Below are 23,070 nucleotides of genomic sequence, written 5' to 3'. Positions count from 1 at the left end.
AAAAAATAAGTAAAAGATGAGCTAGCTCCATTTATGATAAAGGGCAAAGGAGATAGATATCATATTTAAAAAGAATATGCATTTCTATACCAGGTGGAATTTTACGCTAGTGGGATTTTATGTTCCCGCCAAAGTCAATGGAGTTTAGAATGGCTTGCCACATTTTATGGCCCCGTCCCCACTGTGATGGGGCCTTAAAATTCCAGCCAATGCCTTTCATAACCTCCCAACTTACCAAAAATCCCCTAGAGACTGAAAGCAATTTTAAAAGGAAATTTGAACTTCCAGTTAATAGCTGAAAGGATAATATTTCATGCTTTAAGGACAAGATTTCATGTTTAAGACTTCTACTGTAAAACAAGACTAAAATCACAATTGACTAAACACTATTTTTTGTAGCCAACTTATACTTTAAGCCACAGAACAGAACTTTTCCCTCTTCTTTTAGCACAACCAAAAAAAGCACACTTCACAGGTATACTTTACACAGTCCTTTAAGTAGACATTCAATTCTCCCAGACTCAGTCCACAGTAAACCTTAGTTCCTGAGGGCTTACTTCTGTACTTCTCCTTCCTCAACCTGATAACTCATAGTTACCCCCACCTAGAGATTCTTCCTTTAGTGCAAGCTAGGCGAATCTTCCAGCTGGTTTTAACACCTCACGAATTTGGTTGCACCAATCTGAGTGTGAGCTCCCACCCTCATTTCTGCACGGCAAACCATAGAGATCTTTGGCCTCTAGCTCTTCCTCTCTCTCTCAGATATTGGCAGACTAACTATGTTTGTGAGTTTTCAAGGATATCTCAGAAATCCTTCCCCTCTCAAAGTCCATTTCTATGGCAATGTGAATCATATGTATCCAGATAGAAATGCTGATTAGCTATACTTGAGAGCCCAACTCTCTTTCATCTTGGAACTAAATGGAAAGTTTAAATCACAACTGTTTACAACCTGACATTCTCAACACTTTTCTTACCACACAGGCTACTGCCATTGTCTCCAACCTTTTCCCCAGTAAAACAATCTAAGCCTCCTTCAATTTCTAACAACCAAACAACCCAGGCTTGCTGTCAGGCAGACATCAGAACAGGTCACATGACCCCCTTTGTGTTACCTTAAATTAAAGACACAGTCTCAAAACATAATAACCTTCAAGCCTCATAATTGTAATACTTTACACCCAATTTTCACATGGCAAACTCCCAAAAATTGCAATGTGATACTCTTTTGAGTTATCAACAGTCACAGGTTGCAACTCTTTTCGAGTACAATCACAGTTCTTGGTTTCCAGGAGTGGGACATGAACCCACAACCCTCTGATTCAAAGGCGAGGGTGCTATGGACTGAGCCACAGCTGACACCTCAATTGCAATGTGATACTCTTTCGAGTTATCAACAGTCACAGGTTGCAACTCTTTTCGAGTACAATCACAGTTCTTGGTTTCCGGGAGTGGGACATGAACCCACAACCCTCTGATTCAAAGGCAAGGGTGCTATGGACTGAGCCACAGCTGACACCTCAATTGCAATGTGATACTCTTTCGAGTTATCAACAGTCACAGGTTGCAACTCTTTTCAAGTACAATCACAGTTCTTGGTTTCCGGGAGTGGGATATGAACCCACAACCCTCTGATTCAAAGGCGAGGGTGCTATGGACTGAGCCACAGCTGACACCTCATATTGCAATGTGATACTCTTTCAAGTTATCAACAGTCACAGATTGCAACTCTGTTGAGTACAATCACAGTTCTTGGTTTTCCGGGAGTGGGACATGAACCCACAACCCTCTGATTCAAAGGCGAGGGTGCTATGAACTGAGCCACAGCTGACAACATGGCCAGAATATTAATGGTTGTTGATCATGCTGCTAAAGATACACAGGTGATGGGCATTGTTTGATTAAAGACTGGGAACATTAATAAGGAGGGTCAACTGGGAGACTTGGTTGTAAGGTTGTATTCTGTGAATAAACCTCCTATCAAGGAAAAGATTGATGCCTTGTTTGTACTTCATGATCTGGCTTGCATATATTTTACATGATAATACAGAATGGTTGCCTGAACCTGAAGGTTGGAAACTAAGATTTTTTTTCAGACAAAAGATTGTAGTTGGAGTTACTTTTGAGAAGAATGGCTGAAACCAAGTGTAAAGTGTTAGGGTACGATGTCCCACCAATGTTCTCTGAATCAGCATTTATGATCAATAGAAAATGAAGTTTATACGTGGACCTGAGTTATGTCCTTGCCAAAGGAAAAGCAAAGTATGGCCTTGGCATTGTTGCTTCCTACCAAAAGCAGGATCAGGTGCAAAGTGTTTTCAGAGCTAAAGGCTCTTCAGTTGAACACTGACAAAGGTTTGGATATTGTATTAAAATTTATGGACAAATTGATGACCTATTAAATGCATATGAGGCCTGGTCAGACTTTGATAAATTTATAAAGATGGACAGTTGTTCCATAGAATATATCATGAAATTTAACAGAATTTCTGCAATCTTGAATATAGTTTATTTAGAAATTCCTAATTCAGTGTTTGCTTTCAAATTGTTGGATTGTGCTACAGTGTTGCACATGGACAGGCTCCTGGTCTTAGCTGGAGTTAGATTCTCAGAAAGGAACATGCTTTTGGGTTAGATGTCTGAACCATTTATAAAAAATTACTGGGAAAGCAATCGTTTCCAATGGCCTTATGGCAAAAATGGGACATTCGGCAGTGACATGAAATGCGAAGGGTTCAATGCTCACAGCATTTCGAGACAATTCAAATATTGGGCACTGGCATAAATACAATAGAAGAATCACAGCTAAAAGAAATGTGGATGGAGACCTTTTTGGCAGATCTCACAGGCAGCAGGAATGGAGTAATAACAACAGGAGAATGAACCCTAGGAATTCCCAGGAAATTATTATCGAATGTTTCAGATGTAATTTGAAATATCAAAGTGGTAAATTGTCCAAAATGTGGAAGAACAGGATTTTTGAGGTAACGCATGAAATGGAAGGTTTGGAAAGGGAAGATGATGATACTGATCAATCTGAGGGAATTGTACTGGTCATAAGCTTAAATCTGGTGATGAACGTACCAGTTGCAGATTCAAATAGTTGTTTGGTATTTCAGAACTTGAGTATTGCTGAAAAAAGAGACATGTCTAAGCTTTTCATCTTGCACACATCAAGACACTCTCAAGAATACCAATAAAAGGGGGAAAACAACAATTTATACTGTATGAAGAGAGTGCTGATTGGTTGGCAAGTGGCTTGCCATGGAGAATACACCAGTGATGGTGACTGACAGTTAACTGCCAAGCAGTTTGAAATTTAAACCAAGCAGCTTGACCCTAATTGGTCAAGGCATTGCCCTGAGGAATGAGTCAGTGAATGGCTGTTACTTACTTTATTTAACTGAAACAGGCGCAGTGTGTGTACATGCTCTTTCTGTCTGCAAAGAACAGGGCCCTGTGTATTAATATATGTAGCTTCCAATACATGCAAATGTGCCACATTGCGAACCTGACCATCTTAAATTGGTTGTCAGTGTAATTCTTAGCACACTGAGGATTATTTAGCAAATATTGTCCAATCAAAGAATGACATATAATGTCAGACACTGTGTTTTGAGTTTTGCAAGCACACGCTGGTTGGGTACATCCTGTACCCTGCGTGTTGCGAACAGCGGCTGGAACGTGCTGTTTGATACGATCTTTCAGTCTGCCTATCACACAAATAACTAATGTGGAATACGAATTTCAATGCCAGTGTGATGCTAGGTATGTAGGCTGTACGTCCTGTCTCTTTTTTCAGCAATACTCAAGTTGCAGATTCATTTGATTGTGCCTTGTTGAACAATGGGTGTCGTGTTGGACTGCTTGCATGTCCACAGTACGTGGAACAGATTGATTGAAATGTTATTTAGATTCACTAGGTAGTAAGGATCTAAATAAGGTCATGGAATATGAAAGTTCCACTTGCTTCAGGTTTGGGATAACAACACATTAAATTCACTGAAAAGAGTGGTGATTCCATGAAGAATAGCTGGGGTAAGACACTTTATTAGTACAGGTTGTAGTACCTAGTGAGAGACCCTTGCTGCTGAGCAAGCTATCCATAGAAAAGGCACAAATGAAATTGGACATGGAACATGATAAAGCAGTTGTTTTGGGTAAATTGTAAATCTAGTGACTTTCCGGATAATCAGGATATTATATGTTTTGTTAAAGGGATGCAATAATCAGAATGTTAATGATAGGTGGTAGGAATTTGAGAGAGAAAAAAACCACATTGTCTTAAAGTTGCATTGGCAATTTGCTCATGCCTCTTGTCACAAGTTAAAAATCCTACTGAAGGATATAGGGGCAGTTGATAAATATGCAAAGCTTATTGAAGAGATTAGTGAAAAATGTGACAGATGCAAAATGTATCAAATGAAACATTTTGATTTTACATTTCCTAGACATGATGACAAGATACATTGTAAAGACAAAAGTGATTGCAGACAAAATCATGGAAAAATGGATAGGAACTGGACTGGGGGTACCAACTAAATTCCTAACTAACATGGGGGGGAATTTGCCAATGACAAATTTAGAGACATGCAAAAATATGAACGTTGTAGTGATGAACACTGAAGCTGAAAATCCCTTCAGTAATGGGCTTTGTGAAAGAAACCACACAGTGATTGAGATGCTTCACAAGATCTTAGCCAACTAATCAAATTGTATGTTAACATTTGTCCTGGTGAGGAAGTTCGCTTAATGGTTGGGGGCTACAGTCCATATCAGTTGGTCTATGGGAGAAATCCAAAAATACCTTTAGTGATATGTGATCATTCCTTGGTCTAGGGAAGGACTGCAATTAGTTCCACCCTTTCTGAGCATTTTTAATGCCCTACATGCAGGGAGAAGGGCATTCATCAAGGCAGAAGTCTCAGAAAAGTTGGTGAGCCTTATAGTTTTGCATAAGACCAGAAAGATATACTAAATCACCAGGATTAAAGTTCACCATAAAAGTGGTCAGAAAGGGTGGAAAGCTCTTGGAAAAGTGATAGGATGTGATTGGGCATTAAGAGAGTAATTCTCTAACATGGTAGTCAAACTATTAAGGTACATTCATCTAGAATCTGAGCAATTAGTAGAAGGTGACAAGGTACCCTGCACTTCACATACTCATATGTTTGACATTTATAAGGAGCAGAATATGGTAGATAAGAGACTGGGTGATGATAGACAAAGTGATACCGATGCACAAGGTAGAGCTAGTTATCCTAAAGGACAACTTTGGGATACTACTTAAAGTCAGCGCCAGGTCTCTAAAGGGGCCAATGAATGGAGGGATGTGACCATTGTAGGGAGAACAGGGAAAGCCACTGGCAAATTCAAACATTGGCTAAATGTTCAAGATGATAGACAAGAGGATGGACTGACAAAATGAGGTGAAAATGTGGAAAGCTAGAAACCGCCATGTGAGTTCCCTTAAAGGATCTAGAAGTGACTCTGGCTATAGGAAAAGATCATCTACAGGCAACAGAAACTCTGATCATGGGAGGGAGAGGTCATATAGCAGTGGTCCAGAATGATTTAGGAGGGCAAGTAGAAGCTGTAGTTTGATAAGAACAAGGATTATATAACAATCGAGGACCGCCATTAGAATTAGAAGCTGTTATGATCAGGAAGTTTTGGTGGATATAAACAAATTAGAAGATAAATTGATAAGAGATATGAAAGAAAGAGTTGGATTGTTGGAAAGAATTTGGTGTCTACTCTGAACTGCCAGATAGGAGACAGCCAGCCTTATAACACAGGTGGATATATATGGACAAAGTACTTCCTGATGGAACATAAGGCTACAGTGAGACTAGTGACTTGGTTTTCAAGAGAGACTTGGTGGCCAAAATGCTAGTGGACTCCACCACTGCAGGAAAAGAATCATCTTGACTTTTGTCACTCTCTTAGCCACATATTCTAGGGAATGTAAGTCGATTGATATAAAAGCCACATTTTTGCAAGGGTGATTTTTTCAAAGTGTTTTTGAAACCACCTAAAGAAACAGGTGATTTAGGAGGAAGCTATGGAAATTAAACAAATGTGTTTATGGGTTAAATGATGCATCAAGGGTATGGTATTTCTTTGTTTGGTCTGTCTTACTAAAAGTAGGTTGTATTCAGCTGCAAGTATACCCAGCAATGTTCTACTGATATCAAAGAGAAACTTGCAGGCATCTTTATGATGAATGTCGATGATTTTCAATGGGAAGGTTCTGCGGAATTTGTGCAATTTCTTATAGATAAGATAATAGAGGAATTTAAGATTGGAAGTCAGGTTTAAATATATGGGGTTAGACATTAGTCAGACTAAGTTTGGAGTAATCTTGAATCAACAATCGTGTCCAGGTAGTGTTAATTATATCCTGATAAATTGGGCCAGGTCCTCACAGATGATCCTGCGTCCAAAGAATAAGCAGACCAGTTAAGAAGTTTGATTGGAAAGTTAAACTGGCTATTAGCTCTGACAAGACCCAATATCAGTTATGATATATTGAAACTTAGTACTATGATTAAACATGCTACAGCTGAGAAGGTTCTGAGATTTCTAAAATAAAACATTAAAATTAAATTTGCAGAAATGCACACCAAGTTTCCAGTTTTGGGTGACCCGAAAGATATGAAGTTAATCCTTTTTCAGTGATGCTTCCCATGCCAATCTTCTGGATGGATATTCGAGTATGGCTGGGTTTATCATTTTCTTAGTGGAGAAAAGTGAAAAGTGTTGTCCCTTGGCCTGGGATTCCAAGAAAATAAAAAGGGTGGTTAGAAGTACCCTAGCTGCAGAAACACTAGTAGAATTAGTAGAAGTGAAATCCTATACAAGGGGCATTCTGAGAGGTTTCCCCGTAGAATGCTGTGGATAACTGTTCTCCTTGGGATAATGTTCTTTCGACAAAGAGTATCACTGAGGAAAGTTTGAGGATGGACCTTGCGAGTGTCAAAAATGTTGGAAAGAAAAGATTTCTAAAATAAAATGTGTTGATGCAAGTCACCAATTATCAGACTGCTTTACAAAGAGAAATGCTTGCTCCAACAAATTATTGGATGTCCTAGAAGAGAGACACCTTGTGTTATGCTGTTAAAAGAATTATAGAAAACCTTTTTTTTTTTGCTTTGCATGTTTAAATATGTTATAAAGTTGTGTTAGAAAGGGGAACCTGTTAATGGTTAATGAGGACTCGAAACGTCAACTCTTTTCTTCTCCGCCGATGCTGCCAGACCTGCTGAGTTTTTCCAGGTAATTCTGTTTCTGTTAATGGTTTGTTGATTATGTTGTTAAAGATAAACAGCTGATGAACATTGTTGGATTAAGGACTGGGATCACCATTGAGACACAAGGGTAGTAGTTAGGAGGCAGAAATCACAGAATTGTGACAGTGCAGAAGGAGGCCATTTGGCTCATCGTGTCTGTACAGGCGCTCCGAATGATCAATTCACCTAGTGCCATTCCCTACCTTCTCCCCCATAACCCTGCACATTCCTCCTTTTCAGATAGCAGTCTAATTCCCTTCTGAATGCTTCAATTGAACCTGCCTCCACCACACTCTCTCAGGAATGCATTCCAAACCCTAACCACTCACAGCGTTGAAGTTTCTCTTCATATCACTTTTTTGTTTCTTTTACTAATTACTTTAAATCTGTGCCCTCTCGTTCTCAATCCTTTCACAATTGGAAACAGTTTCTCCCTGTCTGCTCTGTCCAGCCCCCTTGTGATTTTGAATATCTCTATCAAATCTCCTGTCAACCCTCTTTTCTCAAAGGAAAACAGTCCCAAATTCTTCAATTTCTTCATCCCTGGAAATATTCTTGGGAATCTTGTCTTCAACCGCTCTAATGCCTTCACATCTATTCCAAAATAACGTTGGAATAGAAGCAACTCATAAAATAAAAGTAATCTGAGAGGTAGCAACAGATCAGCAGGAGTTCAAATAAAATGCTTTTCATATCTGTAAGGCAGCATCCTGTGAATAAACCTGTCAAGGAAAAGCTCTACATCTTGTTTTATACTTCACCATCTGGCTTGGATCCATTTAACATAGAAAATCTGTTTAGTGATGTTGATTGAGGAATAAAATATTGGCTCTGGAAACTGTGGAGAACTACCCCGTTCTTCTTTGAGATCGTTTCCATCCCTCCAAGAAGGCAGATGGGGCCTTGGCTTAACATCTCACCCATGAGACAGTACCTCTAATAATGCAGCACTCCCTCATTGTCAGTCTAGTGAGAGCCCAGACTTTTGCACTAAATACATGGAATGGAACTTAAACCCATGTAAACTTACTAAGAGCAAATCATCAATAGTTGCACATGACCAGAGAGTTCTGATCCATTCAGCAAATGGAGGAATTCCACTGAAAAGGAGATAAGTTTTTTTTAAACTCCGTGTTTTAAATTGTTTTCTCCCTATGCCACTTGGTTTTAAAATTTTGATACGTAAGGAATTCATTATAAACATGAACTACACGCAATATAAATATTAGCACATTTCCTAGCATCCCTATATATAGGAACACATTTAAGAGACCTACTAAAAAGAAATGTAACACAATCCCATTGAATGCCTCCAAATTGTAAAATATGCCCAGTCTATCCCTAACACACGCCCACAAACCCCCCTGCAAACACTGACATACCACCAGGGATACCCCTGCAAATACTGACACACTCCCAAGAACACTCATGCAAATATTGACAAACTTACAGGGACCCCCTGCAATTACTGACGTTCTCCAAAAGCTTTTTAAAATATCGGTTTCGGGATGTGGGCACCTTCCGCAAAGTCAGCATTTTTTTGTCCATTCCTAATTCCCCTTGAGAAGGTGGAGGTGAGCCACCTTCTTGAACCGCTGCAGTCGGTGTGGTGAAGGTGATCCCACAGGGCTGTTAGGTGGGGAGTTTCAAGATTCTCACCCAGCAATGATGAAGGAACGGTGATATATTTCCAAGTCAGAATGGTTTGTGACTTTAAGGTGATGATGTTCACACACACCCACTGCCTGTGTGCTTCTAGAACTGTGGTAAAGATCACAGGGGTCCTATTGAAGAAGCCATAATTAGTTGCTGCAGTACATCCTGTCAATGATACACCAGACACAGTGGTTATGTTATTGGAATAATAACCCAGAGAATGTGAGCTGCGATCCCACCATGGTATTTGTGAATTTGAATTCAGTTTAGCAACTAAATAAATCTGGAATAAAAAGCTGGATTCAGTAAAAGTGACCATGAGCTGTTGGATAGTGCTAATAATTCAACTGTTTTTTTTAATGTCCTTTAGGGAAGGAAAGCTATCATCCATCCCCAGTCTGAGCTGCATGTGACTTCAGTCTGAGCTGCATGTGACTCCAGTCCTATACCAGAGTAACTCTTTTGAGTCAAAACAATAAAGTACTTGACTCTTCCCTCTGAAATGGCCCAGCAAGCCATTCAGTTGAATCAAACCACTACTCCCAGGCACTCCCTACAAATATTGACATTTTCACTGAAACATCTGGCAAGTATGGCAAGTTCACCTGTAAAATCTTACTGCTACACCATTAGATGATGAACAGAGATGGTGCAGCTACAAAAATAATGATGAATGAGAAAAGAGATAACTGTATGATGCCAAACGCCCAGCTGGAGCTTCATTACAAAAGTTGTAGGTCCACTTTGCCGATCATCACTCTCTCCATGTAGCCCTACCCCACTGGAAGAACAGAATCACCCCTACCCCCATCCCCCCATCCACAGAAATATCAGAGGTGGGGTGTAATTTTAGGTGGATCACATACCAAATTATGGCAACAACGTACATAATATTTCTATAAAAAAGGAGAAAAAAGTGGTAGATTCCTTTTCCCTCTCTTTCCCCCGCCTGCTAATGCTTATGGTCTTATGTACGAAAAGTAGGTGGGGGGAGGGGTGGGTGTGGACAAAAGCCAACGGCAAAAATATTTTGAACACATTTGAAAATGGTGGGAGAAACAAGGAATGGATAAACCTGAACATGGAATGTTCAAAATGAGTTAGTGTCCATCATGGTTAGCCGGCCAGCTTGTGTCCATCAGCTGAATAAGAGGTGGTCTATTCTCAGTTATAGAATCACAGCAGTGTGTGAATCACATGCTCTCCCAGTGCAGCAAGCCCCAAGCTGATATATTACGAAGGAATGTGACCGCAGATTACATAAATACGCTACGGTATAAAAGCTCTTTTTATTTTCTTAACATTATTGCTACATAAATATTATTTTGTTAATGTGCCAGCGGTGATTTACTCAGCATGTGTTTGCACAATGCTCTTCACAGCTCACAGGGTTTACTGTGTCGTGTTAATAGCCTCATAAAATGCACAGCCTCAACATACAAGGCCATTGGATGTAGAAATGTGTCTTTTGTAAGCTTTGGATTTGAAAAAAAAACTCAGATTCGAGCCGACAGTAATTCGTTTACCAGCCGTCTTGTTCTCCCTGCTACCGTTTAATGAAGCTGGGTAGAACATTCGCCTGGTAGAGTTGACTTAGAACGATACAGCCCAGAGGAGGCCAGTTGCTCCACTGTACTGGAACCAGCTAGACCCACAATTCCACCTCTCAAAAAGCCCCCACCCCGCTCCCCCCCCCCACCCCCCCACCCCCTTCCCCACATTCCTGTAAATGTTTAACCTGCCATTTAAAAGGACAGTCCCGTTGGAAACCCTTTGTGAAGAGGAGTCCTGCAGGTTTCAAATTGAGATTTCCTTGCTTGGCCTAAAAATTTCTGTGCGAGTTTTCACACTCCACGGTCTGGGCACACAGTCTGGGCTGGCATTTCAGGCCATACTGAAACAGTGCCGTATTGTCACAGTGCCCTCCTCCAGGTAATATGTTAAACTGTGGTCTAGTCTCTTTGTTCCAGTGGGTGTTGATGATCGAATGAGAGCGGGGAACTGATCCAGTGCCCGAATGGAAAGAGAAACAGAGTTAACGCTTCGAGTCCGTATGACTCTCCTTCAGAGCTAGAAAAATCAGCCCTAAAGCTAGCTAGCTCTGAAGAAGAATTATACGGACTCGAACATTAACTCTGTTTCTCTCTCCACAGATGCTGCCAGACCTGCTGAGTTTTTCTGTTTTAATTTCAGATTTCCAGCATCAGCAGTATTTTGCTTTTGTGCCAGTGCCCTGGTCAACACCATGAGAAATAAATTCATTAGTCATTTGTTTCAGTTTGTGGAAACTTGCTGTGCACAAAATGGCTATGATATCCATCTATGTAACAACATATAACAGCTTTGTTAATACTTCAAAGAAATTCACACGGGGATCATTTTAACTTAGCTCATTGGGTGGAAACCCCACAGCATCAGCTGGAACTCTGACTTCATACCCCACACAGGATTACTCACCACTTCCTTCAATGCAGAGCAAACTAAGACAGGTGTAAAACCAGCATTGCACTTGATCCCGTTAGTTTCCCAACCAATGGGCTGGGTTAAAATTACCCTCTATCTAACTTTCTTTCTTACTCTGAAGTGTACATGTGCCACACTGATCAGCCTGGTCCCATGTCTGGCTGGAGTGCAACTTCAAAGGAGTGCTGTGAGTTTGGTGAGTTGAGGGAGTTTGGTGAGGAGGGGAAGCTGCTCCTTTGCTTTTTCTAACTATTTCACCCTGGTTCTTGCTCTGCTACAGGGGAAGAACTTAGCTGTTTGGTGAGTATCTGATAAGTATCTGGTGAGTGGTTAAGGTCTATTCTATTCCTAAGGTTTAAAATAGTACAGGAATTTGTGGTAAGATTAATAGAATACATAAAATAAAGTAAATAATTGAATAAATTAATTAAGTAGTTAATTAAAAGACATAAAAAGATTGAAGGACGGGTGATGTGTGATGGCTGTAGCATGTGGGAGCTCCTAGATTCCAATGTGATCCAGGGCAAACACATCTGCAGTAAGTGTCCACGGCTTGAGGAGCTTTGGCTCAGACTCATTGACCTGGAGGCCAAGCTGCAGACACTGTGACACATTAGGGAAGGGGAAAGTTACCTGGACGCTTTGTACCAGGAGGTGGTCACACCCCTTAGGATAGAGTCACCTGATTTGGAAGGTGGTCAGGGACAGGAGGGTGTGACTGCAGCTGAGGCAGGTAAGGGGACCCAGAGGGCAGGAGTGTCAGACTCCACAATTGTCCAACAGGTCTGAGGTTCTTTCAGCTTGTTTGGATGAGAGTGGGGGCTACAGGTTGGATGAGCTGACTGACCATGGCACTGTGGTACAGGAAGGCATTCAAGATGGGTGGAGCAAAAAGGAATGTAGTGGTAGTAGGGGACAGTATGGTGAGGGGGATTGACACTGTACCCTGCAGCAAAGAGTCCAGGCATCTGTGTTGCCTGCCGGTGCCAGGGTTCGGGACATTTGAACAGGGCTGGAGAGGAATTTACAGTGGGAGGGGGAGGATTCAGTTGTCATGCTCTGTGTAGGTACCAATGACATAGGCAGGATGAGGAAGGAGGTTCTGCATAGTCAGTATGTGGAGCTAAGCACCAAATTAAGAAGCAGAACCTCAAAGGTAATAATCTCTGGATCATTACCTGAGCTTCATGCAAATTGGGATAGGGAAAATAAGATTAGAGAAATTAATGTGTGGCTCAAAGACTGGTGTGGGAGAAGTGAATTCCGGTTCATGGAACACTGGCATCAGTACTGGGGAAAGTGGGGGCTGTACCATTTGGTTGATCTATACCTGAACCGTGCTGGGATCAGCGTTCTAGCGAGCCGCATAACTAGGGAAATAGAGAGGGCTTTAAGCTAAACAAGGTGGGGTGAGGGATCAAGCTTGGATAGATGCAGCAAATCAAGGGGTAGAGTCGAGGAAGGAGAGCAAAATAGAAATATGGGAAATGAGAGTCAGAGAACAGCAGGAAGGAATAGAGAAAAAAAAGCTAAGAATACACCAACAGTCAAGACTAGATGTTACAAAGATAACAAAAAGACAAAACTTAATGCGCATAACATTCATAACAAAGTAAATGAATTCATAGCGCACACTGAAGTAAATAAATATGATCTGATAGCCATTAAGGAGATGTGGCTGCAGGGTGACAAGGATTGGGTCCTGAATATTGAGGGCTATATGACATTCAAGAAGAGTATGAAACTAGGTAAAGGTGGAGGGGTGGTGCTGTTAATCAATGAAGGCATTGGTATAATAGTTAGAGATGACCTTGGTTCAGGAGATCAGGTTGAGGAATTGGTTTGGGTGCAGATGAGGAATAGAAGGGGGAAGGCGTCACTAGTGGGAGTGGTCTATAGGCCCCCTAACAGTAACCACAATGTAGGACAAAGTATACAAGAAGAAATATTGGATGCTTGTGATAAAGCGTTGGTCAATAATCATAGGTGATTTTATTTACATATAAATTGGTAATATCAGATTGGCAGTGGTAACCTGAGGCAGAATTTTACATTCGGCGTGCAGGAGCGGGCCCGTCGCGCCGGCACATGTGCATCCCAACGTCATTGCGCTGTCTCGCAATATTTCATTCGGCGGGCACACGCCGGAGTTGGCTGCGCGCCTGCCGATAATTGAAAGTCCCATTAAGGCCATTAATGTTCTAATTAACTCCAAATTTACGCTGTCCGTCCAACCTAATGGTTGGCGGGCAGGCGAAAAGGCCAAGCGGCCTTTACGTTTTTTAGGAAACCTCATCCACGAGCGGGATGAGGTTTCCTAAAGCTAATACTGATTATATAAAAACTTTATTTTGAAAATAAAAACATGTCCCATCTCATGTAATACAGTCACATGAGGGGACACGTTTCATTAAATTTTTAATGTTTTTAATAATGTCTTTAAAAAGCGCCTCAATCTCCCTGAGGCAGACTCTCCCCCCTTCCCCTGCCCACACAGGTAGCGCTCAGCGCTACCGCTCACGATCCACGCCTTAATTGGCCCACCCGCGTGAAATTGTGGTGCCGAGCCGATCGCGGGCAGCTCCACGACCGCCTGTGCCCGCTCCCGCCAAGCCCACCCGACGCATGGAAAATCCTGGCCCTGGATGAAGAGTTCATAGAATGTTTTCGAGATCGTTTCTTAGAGCAGCACATTCTGGAACCAACCAAAGGGAAGTTTATATTAGACTTGGTATTGTGTAATGTGGCAAGATTAATTAATTACCTCTGAGTAAGCAGCAACCACACCATGATTGAATTTTACATCCAGTTTGTGAGGGAGAAGAGTGGGTCTAAGACCAGTATTTTAAACTTAAATGAGGGCAATATGTGGGCATGAAAGCTGAGCTAGCTGAAGTGAACTGGGATACAGGACTAAAGGATAGATCAATAGAGAAGCAGTACAGACATTTAAGGGGATATTTCAGAATATTTAGAATAAGTATATTCCTACTATACTAACCATCCATGGTTAACTAAAGAAGTTAAAGAAAGCATCAAACTTAAGGAAAAAAACATATAACTGCGCAAAGATGAGTGGCAGGTCAGATGATTGTTCAGAATATAAAGAATGGCAGGGAGTGATGAAGAGGTTAATCAGGAGAAAGAAATTAGAGTAGGAGCGGAAGCTAGCCAAAAATGTAAAAACAGATAGCAAGAGTTTCTACAGGTATTTAAAAAGAAAAGAATAGCTAAAGTGAGTGTTGGTCCTCTAGGGTGTGACAATGGGGAGTTATTAGTGGACAACAAGGACATGGCAGATGAAATGAACAAATAAATTTTGCTTCTGTCTTCATTATAGAAGTAGTACTGAGCAAACTCATGGAGCTGCAGGCTGATAAGTCTCTGGGTCATGATGGACTTCAATCTAGTGTCTTAAAAGAGGTGGCAAATGAGGTGCTTTGATGTTAATTTTCCAAAATTCACTGGATTCAAAAAGGGAGGGAGGCAGAAAACAGGAAACTATAGGCCAGTGAGCTTGACCTCTGTCGTGGGGAAGGTGTTAGAATTGATCACTAAAGAGGTTATAGCTGGGCAGTTAGAAAAACTCAAGGTAATGAGGAAGAGCCAGCATGGTTTTGTGAAAGGGAAATCATGTTTAATCAATTTATTGGAGTTCTCTGAAGGAGTAACATACACTGTGGATAAAGGGGAACCTGTAGACGTCCTGTACTTGGATTTCCAGAAGGCATTATCAAAGGCCCATCAAAGGTTATTGCGGAAAATAAAAGTTCATGGTGTAGGACGTAACATATTAGCATGGATAGAAGATTGGTTGGCTGGCAGAAAGCAGAGAGTATATGACGAGTAGTGTCCCACAGGAGTCTGTGTTGGGGCCTCAACTTTTTACAAGCTATATTAATGACTTAGATGAGGGGAGTGAAGGCATGGTAACTAAATTTGCAGATGACACAAAGATAGATAGGAAAGTATGTTGTGAAGAGGACATAAGGAGTTTGCAGACCGATATAGATAGGCTGAGTGGATGAGTAAAAATCTGGCAGATGGAGTACAATGTGGGAAAATGTGAAGTTGTTCACTTTGGCAGGAAAAATAAAAAAGCAGGGTATAACTTAAACGGACAGCAACTGCAGAATTCTGAAGTGCAGAGGGATCTGGGTGTTCTCATGCATGAGGCACAAAAAGTTAGTATGCAGGTACAGCAAGTAATTAAGAAGGCTAGCTAAATTCTATCCTTTATTATGAAAGGAATTGAACATAAAAGTAAGGACGTTATGCTTCAGTTATACAGGGCATTGGTGGGACCGCATCTCAAATACTGTGTGCAGTTTTGGTCCCCTTATTTATCGAAGGATGTAAATGCATTGAAGGTGGTTCGGAGGAGATTTATTAGATTGATACCTGGAATGAGCGTGTTGTCTTAAACTGGGCTTGTTTCCACTGGAGTTTAGAAAAATGAGGGGTGACTTGACTGAAGTATATAAGATCCTGAATGGTCTCAACAAGGTGGACGTGGAAAGGACTTTTCCTCTTGTGGGTGAGTCCAGAACTAGGGGGCACTGTTTTAAAATTAGGGGTCACCCTTTTTGGACAGAGATGAGGAGAAATTTTTTCTCTCAGAGGGTTGTGCGACTTTGAAACTCTGTCTCAGAAGGCGGTGGAGGCGGAGTCATTGAATATTTTTTAAGGCAGATGTAGATAGATCCTTGTTAAGCAAGGGGATCAAAAGTTATCAGGGGTAGTTGGGAAACACAAACAGATCAGCCATGATCTTATTGAATGGCGGAGCAGGCTCAAGAGGCCAATTGGCCTACTTCTGTTCCTATTTCGTATGTTCAAATCCTAATCAAGGAGTTGGCTGAGTTTGACCAGGTTGACAGATGTTGCTGTGGTTTACTGGGTAACATTCACCTTGCCTCGGGGTGAGAAAATTATGCGTTAATGTCTCATTCCAGAGACTTGAGCACAACATCTAGGCCAACACTGCCAGTGCAGTACTGGGGGAGCATGCACTAGTGGAGATTCCATCTTTGGATGAGATGTTAAAACGAGGTCCTGCCTGCCCTCACACATGGACATAAAATATCCCACAAGCACTATTTTGAAGCAGAGCAGGAAAATCCTCCCCCGCGTCCTTGCCAATATTTCTCCCGCAGTCACCAGCTAAAACAGATTATCTGGTCATTATTTCATTGCTGTTTGTGGATCAGTGTTGCACACAAATTGGCTGCTGCATCTCCCTACATTGCAACTCTGAAGTGGCTGTGGGACTGTATCTTGGCAGGAGGTGGTGTCCTCAGTAGAGATGGGGAGAAACCGGGATCACTACATAAATAAAAAAAGGATCCTTTTAAGAGGGAAGTCATTAGCAGGATGCCTTTTAGAGAGGGAATTGACAGCACCATCTGAGTTAGAGGAGTCCTACCATTTCAACCCTCTCATCTTGAGAACACTTTTCAGTGAGGGAGTCACATAATCATATGCATAATTTGTGCCTACACACATATGTGTGTAGTGTGTGCTTAGATGTAATGTTCTTACACCCTTATGCATATATAGTAATATGCACCATGCACAGACAAACACAAATATACATGCATTCTTACACATTCTCCCAACAAGCTTCTTTAACAGCCCTCACAACGGGAGGGCTTATAAATGCTTCAGATTTGACAAGCAACATTGAATTACAAATGGGTATGCAATTGTTAACATTATTAGACTGAGGCTAATCTGTTAGAACGATTGAGAGCAAGTGTTGGTGGGAAGGTGCGGGGACGACAGTTGCCTAATCAAACTTTTACTGCAAATTCCATGTCTCAGGGTGTCGGGGCTGATGAATGTGGCTGCGAGACCCATCATACCTCACTGTGAGCCATGTACATAAAAATATCAATAGAGGCTTTATGTGTAAGTTAGTGCGGTGTTTATGTCACTGCTGGGAACAATGCTGAATTCATCTCACCAACTGTTCAGACACTAAAAAAAATCTGTTAACGTGCAAGTAAATTTAACAAATTAGCTGATTGATGCTTCGGAGTTAGCTGTGCAGCAGCCCTAACAAGCGGAGGTCAAAATATCAGCTACCAAGGGACAGGGTGAACATAACCTTCTGTGTACCCACTGACTGCCTGAGGTCTATTCAAGTGCCAGCAGCCTGTCACTCAACAACATCTGTAATTACTCTGCCATGGAAGGGGCTTGTGGGATTAACAAAAAATTAAATCATTTTTTTCCAAAATAAATTGTGAAATAGGGCACAGGGGATTCACACCCTTCAAGCATAACATGAGTAGTGTTTTTGTAACGTAGCAGCCAAGCCAGCCTCTGGAGCAGAGCCTAATTCCATAAGGTTGTGACTCAGAACTTCAGCCTGGTGTCAAACCTGAGAAATTACAATTCTGCTCCTGCGGAGCACAGAGCCTCAATGTTAGAAGCGTTTAGGCAATTAAAAAATAAATAAGTAGTCTTTTAAAAAAAAATAAGTACTTACAGTAGCTGTGTATGAAGCTTATTTGAGCTCTCGGCTAGAGTGACAGGCTGTATTGATGGCACATTCTTTTTTTTTCAAAAGGAGCCCTGAATTACTGAAGTATGCTGGAGCAGAGCACTGAGCTCCTACCATAAATACTGATCTGAGCAAGATTGGACATTTCTTGTGTCAGCGTGGCTCAGTGGGTAACACGCTCAACTCTGAGTGAGTATCTTGTGGGTTCAATCCCCACTGCACAGTGTGCACTTGATCTAGTTCGATACTTCTAGCGCTGGACTGAGGGAGTGTTGCACTATCAGAGACACTGTCTTTCAGGAGAGATGTTCAACATAAGCTTCATCTGCCCCTTCTGGTAGACGTATAAGATCCCACAGCACTATCTCAAACAAGAACAGGAGCATTCTCGCAGGTGTCCTGGCCATTATTTATCCTTCAATCAACATCACTAAAACAGATTATTTGGTCATTATCATATTGCCTTTAGTGGGAGTTTGTGCAAATTGGTTGTTGTGTTTTGCAACATTAAAACAGTGACTACACTTCAAAACTACTCCATTGGTTGTAAAGCACTTTGGGACATTGTGAAATTATGAAAGCTGCTGTGTAAATGCAAGTCTCTTTCTTTTGTGGCTGAGATTGAATGTGGGCAACAGGGGCCTTCTCTGGGGTTTTGGACCCCGGGGGTGGAAATCCCACTTGTTGAGAGTTGCTGGCCAATCAGAGGCTGGAGTGGCTTTCAGCACATCCACCCTAATGTCCACGACACCAGGTCCCTCGACCAAGCACTGAGTGCCTGTGAACAAGGGATACCGCTATTCCGAGGCATGGTGGCCTTCAGGAGGCACAGTAGAGCCGTGCGACTCCCATTTTATTCCTGAACCACCATTAAATTCTGGTGGGCTCAAGGATAATTGGTGTCAATTAGTTCATTAATGAACCTAATTGACATACCGCCATGAGCAGGCATGTCAATCGCATCAGCCCCTTCCCACCTCTGACTTAACCGTGAAAGGTTTTCTCCCTGTCGGAACATGGCCTGATTAAGTGGGCCTGGCTGCCACGTTTCCCATTGTATCAGGCTGGATTGAATTCCTCCCCGTGTCTCTGGCTGGAACTAAATGGAGGGACGGAGGAGTGGGCATCTTATATACTGGTGTGACGCCTTGGGATGTTAGGTGGTTGTGAAAGGTGCTATATAAGAGAAAATTCATCCTCACTCCTTTACATAGTCCAGCAGGATTGGATTCAGAGCGTTATGGCAAAGAGTCAATAAACAAAATGGCCTCCTTCTATGGGTCATATCTCCCTCCAGGCTGGTTTCTCTCCTAGTGCAATGGTTTCCCTTAAGATTGTGCAACCAGCTGCACCAGTGCTAACCCTGTAGCCATTCCTCACCTTGCTGTAAGGTTGAAGTGGCAACTTTCCCCTCCCGATTTCAGTTCAGCCTCCTTTTGCTGTCAGAGATAGAAGAGATTTAAATCTGGAAGCAGACACATTCCAAATAAAGTATGCCAATGCTGGAAGAGTGGATAGGAATGAGCTGGTCGAAAGGAGAGAATCGAGAACAAATGGGCCCCAGAGATGAATCGTAGCAGAAAGAAGTTTTGTAATGTTAGCCCTGCTCGTGGAGGATGGGGGTCTTGTGTGATGTCACCTTACATGTAAATCACCTTGTAAGAAAGGTGCAAGTTGAAATCCTGTGTCATGCTTCACGGTGAGATCCCCAATTATAACTATCCAGCTGAGGAGGAGGCACTGATTTTGCAGCATTTGCCTTAAAAGAAGGAAGATTGAAAAGATAATTGTTCCCTCACCCTACATTATTCAAAGCCAGTGGGAAGGCGTTTTGATAATAATAGTCTGAAAGTAAATCAGCCTGGCTATGAGATGTGACACAAAAGAAACTTTGTCTTATAACTTTTCCCACCATTCCCCTCTCTGATGTTTTTTCTCCCCTTCCCCTTCATGTCTTAAACCTTGGTATGATGCAGTTCCAATGGGGCTGGGTAGTATTCACAAGTAGCCATTCTTCCTGTGTGAGCCTAGATGTACATCTGTTCATATTCAAAACAGGGGTCTAACAGAGAATCACGTTCAGCCAGATTTCACTGCCCACTTCCAATTCACCAGAGAGAAATAACCTCAGACTATCTAGATCCAATTGAATGTCATTCATTTAACCCTGTTACACAATCAGTTAAAAAGCAAGCATCACCATCAAAGATTCTAATAGCAAATTAAGTGGTTCCAACATACTCTGATTTTCACATTTTCATCTCTTTGGTGGTCTATATTGGTTGGAGTTCTAATAGAAACTATTCCTTCTTCAATGCAGTTCAACATTATTTTGATGTGAACGAGGTTGTCTGCAGCAGCCAAGAGTCAATGTTGACACTGGTGAGACAAAGATAGTGGCTGGCATCACAAGCCCAAAAAAGAACCAGACTTTGTGGAGATTTCAATGGAAAATTACAGGCATATGTGTGGATGGATTCCTGGAGTGGGGTGGGGTAAGGAGTGGGGATGCAGGGTGGTGGAATGAAAGGGAAAACAGCAACAGCAAGATAGAGGTACACATTGTTCAGTAACACCTGGGAATGAGTGTAAGTGAAGAAAGTCAACCAGGTTCTACAACTGACTCAGATTCTGGGATTTGCTTCATTGGGTTGACAATCTGGTGGTCACAAATTAGGACTTGAAAAAGAGATGAAAAGAAATCTAGGTGAAGGAACAAGGTCCATTGTGCTGGGGACTTCCCAAGTGTTATGAAAACTATATTTACCTCGTTGGAGAGTGGGAGGTCAGGGATTCAAAGTCCCAACAGACCTCAGAGTTTCTGTGTATGCGCAGACTGGAAGCAAGCTGCACATGTGCAGTTCTGCCTTTTTTAAGTTCTTTGGGCCAAGGACCGCCCAGCATGCCTGTGCATGAAGAAAAACAGTGCAAAAACTTAGATCATGTGACCAGGAGCAGAAGAACCTCCAAATCCTTTGCAAAGCTACATCTGCACTGGGAGACAGAGGAATCTGTTGGCTCTGAGGTTTTAGGGTGAACTTTGGAAGTTGCTAGCGGTCTGGGACCACTGCAAAAAAAACCTACTTGCTTCAGCACCAATTAGCATCTCAGGAGAGGCAGCGGAATGGCTCATATGGGAAACTGAAGTATAACATTGGTTCAGCAGTGATGCTGTTCTGAGATTAAGGCTAAAGCACATTAGGGGAAGCTTTATCTACAGTGAGCTGTGTCATATCTGACCTTGGGAGTTCTTGGCAATGATGGTGTTTGTAATGAGAAAGGATTCTATATTCCATCTTAATAAAAAGGAAATATAATCGTGGGATCCCTTTAAGGAGATATCTTGAGGAGAGGGAGAGCACACACAACTCCATTTGAGATAACATCATGAAGCTCTACTTCAGTAAACCCATGAGTGGAAACAATGAGTTATTACTGGATTTAGGGTTCTACACAAAGCAAGGAAATTCCATCCACCCCTCCCACAACCCCACCCTCGCCACATCCCATTTTCTTGGCTCGGGACTCATTCTGTCTGCAAGGCAGACTCCACCAGAGTTTCCACTATCAGAAAGGAAACCTCTGATGGAGGACTACATACTACCATCCTGGCCGTGGGAGTGCTGCACTAGAAGAGCTAATGAGGAACCTGAAGGGGCCAGAGCAGTCTGAAGATGGCTGCACCTCCTACTGAAGCCCTTGGCCAAAGTCCAGCCCCTCAGAGGTAAATTCTGAGCCTGACTTGGTGGGATAGGTGGTTGCTACAAGGCCCTGTGCCTCTCCTGGGGAATCTTGAGGCATTTCATTGCTTCATGGGACTATACCCACTTTCCATGTAGCCATGTTGGAAAGCAGCAGTAAGTGGAGCAAATGAGCATGAAATTCTCTGAGCTATTTGCATACGGGGGACAAGGAAGGAACAGCCAGTTCCAGCAGATACAGGGTGTGAGAAATCCCATTTGTAGTGGCACAAAGTCTCACTGCCTGAATTTTCCCTCATTCCCAGGTGGGATCATAGCAGGCGGGGTCACAAAGTATTACTCCCAAAATTGTACCTCTTAGCTGCTAGTACCTAACCAACAGTTTACAAAAAACAAAAGCATGCAAACACTAATAATTAATTTTCCTAAGAATAGAATGTAGGTTGCTATATTCAAAGAGTTTATGTAATGTTATATGAAATTTAAAACAATGCTAAATTTCAAAATGTTTTTGCACTTTACATCTATACCTGCATTTATTATTTGTTTCAACCCAGTACTTGGAAAACGTGGAAATGAAAATCTGCTCTTGCCAGATTATCACCCAAGAAAGGTGAAAATTACCCTCATCATGTTAATTTTAACAAACGGTAGGATGTCTGTCACATCCACATTGCTAGGTAGTTGCTTTATTAATGTGAGATATATTTTCATGCAGAGGCGTGACGTAGAATTATGTGAAAGCAGTGGAGGATAATGTTGTGCAGGGTGTGAAACCAACGTTCGACCCAATCCGTTCAGTCTCCCGATGGGCAGCTCAGGTTAAAATGACCTCCCTGGACCTGCTGGTGTCACAAGTCATTTTAAAGCACAGGCATTGCTTTTCATTTCTTAAATGTAAAGTTTCTTGTATTTGTTCAAGACAGGCAAGAGCAGTGGACTCCTGAATAAAACACTAACATGTCACAGTTCTATTTGCAGTAGACACTCTGACAATTATACGTACTCTAGTGGCCAATTTATATTATGCTACTGCAATACTCAATCCTTGCTGCTAGATGTCACTAGTCATTTTATACTGTGCTGTCCTGACATCTACTGGTAAAGATCAGATTCTACAGCAAAGCAATGCTGAAAAATATTTTTTTTTAAATGAACACATTGAAACCTCAAATACTTTTCATAATTGGAGGAAACTTCCTACTGATAATGAACATAATAATGAAGATACTACAAATCTCCTTTTAACAAGTCTTTTATATGAACTTCACAAACATCTCAGTTCAAACTCAAACTGGAAGTTTAAAAAATATAAATGCTGGCAGCTCACATCTGCTGCTGATCCCTTGATTGGACAGCCACTCACACAAACACAGATATTCTCACTTAACCACACACACACATCCACAACTACCCATTGCACCCACTGGCACATACATTCTCCTCAGCA

The 23,070-nt window shown here is 41.8% G+C and overlaps 2 protein-coding genes across 3 annotated transcripts in view; one reads left to right on the top strand and one right to left on the bottom strand.

The window, feature by feature from the left end:
• The window catches only part of LOC144671357 (dynein axonemal assembly factor 10-like), a 64,827-nt gene that overhangs the window by 2,684 nt on the left and 39,073 nt on the right, over positions 1-23,070 (top strand). The window contains exon 3 of one of the 2 annotated variants that reach the window (XM_078533216.1): positions 17,986-18,108. The exons of the other annotated variant lie outside the window; for it this stretch is intronic. The gene's annotated coding sequence lies outside the window, so the exon portion shown is untranslated. The remainder of the gene's footprint in view (positions 1-17,985; positions 18,109-23,070) is intronic. 2 annotated transcript variants of the gene reach the window in all.
• The window catches only part of LOC144671356 (SPARC-related modular calcium-binding protein 1-like), an 80,420-nt gene that overhangs the window by 53,701 nt on the left and 3,649 nt on the right, over positions 1-23,070 (bottom strand). The window lies entirely within an intron of this gene.

The sequence above is a fragment of the Cetorhinus maximus genome, chromosome 32 (genome assembly GCF_964194155.1).
Source record: "Cetorhinus maximus chromosome 32, sCetMax3.hap1.1, whole genome shotgun sequence".
Lineage (NCBI taxonomy): Eukaryota > Metazoa > Chordata > Chondrichthyes > Lamniformes > Cetorhinidae > Cetorhinus > Cetorhinus maximus.
This window is presented reverse-complemented; position numbering and strand designations above follow the sequence as displayed.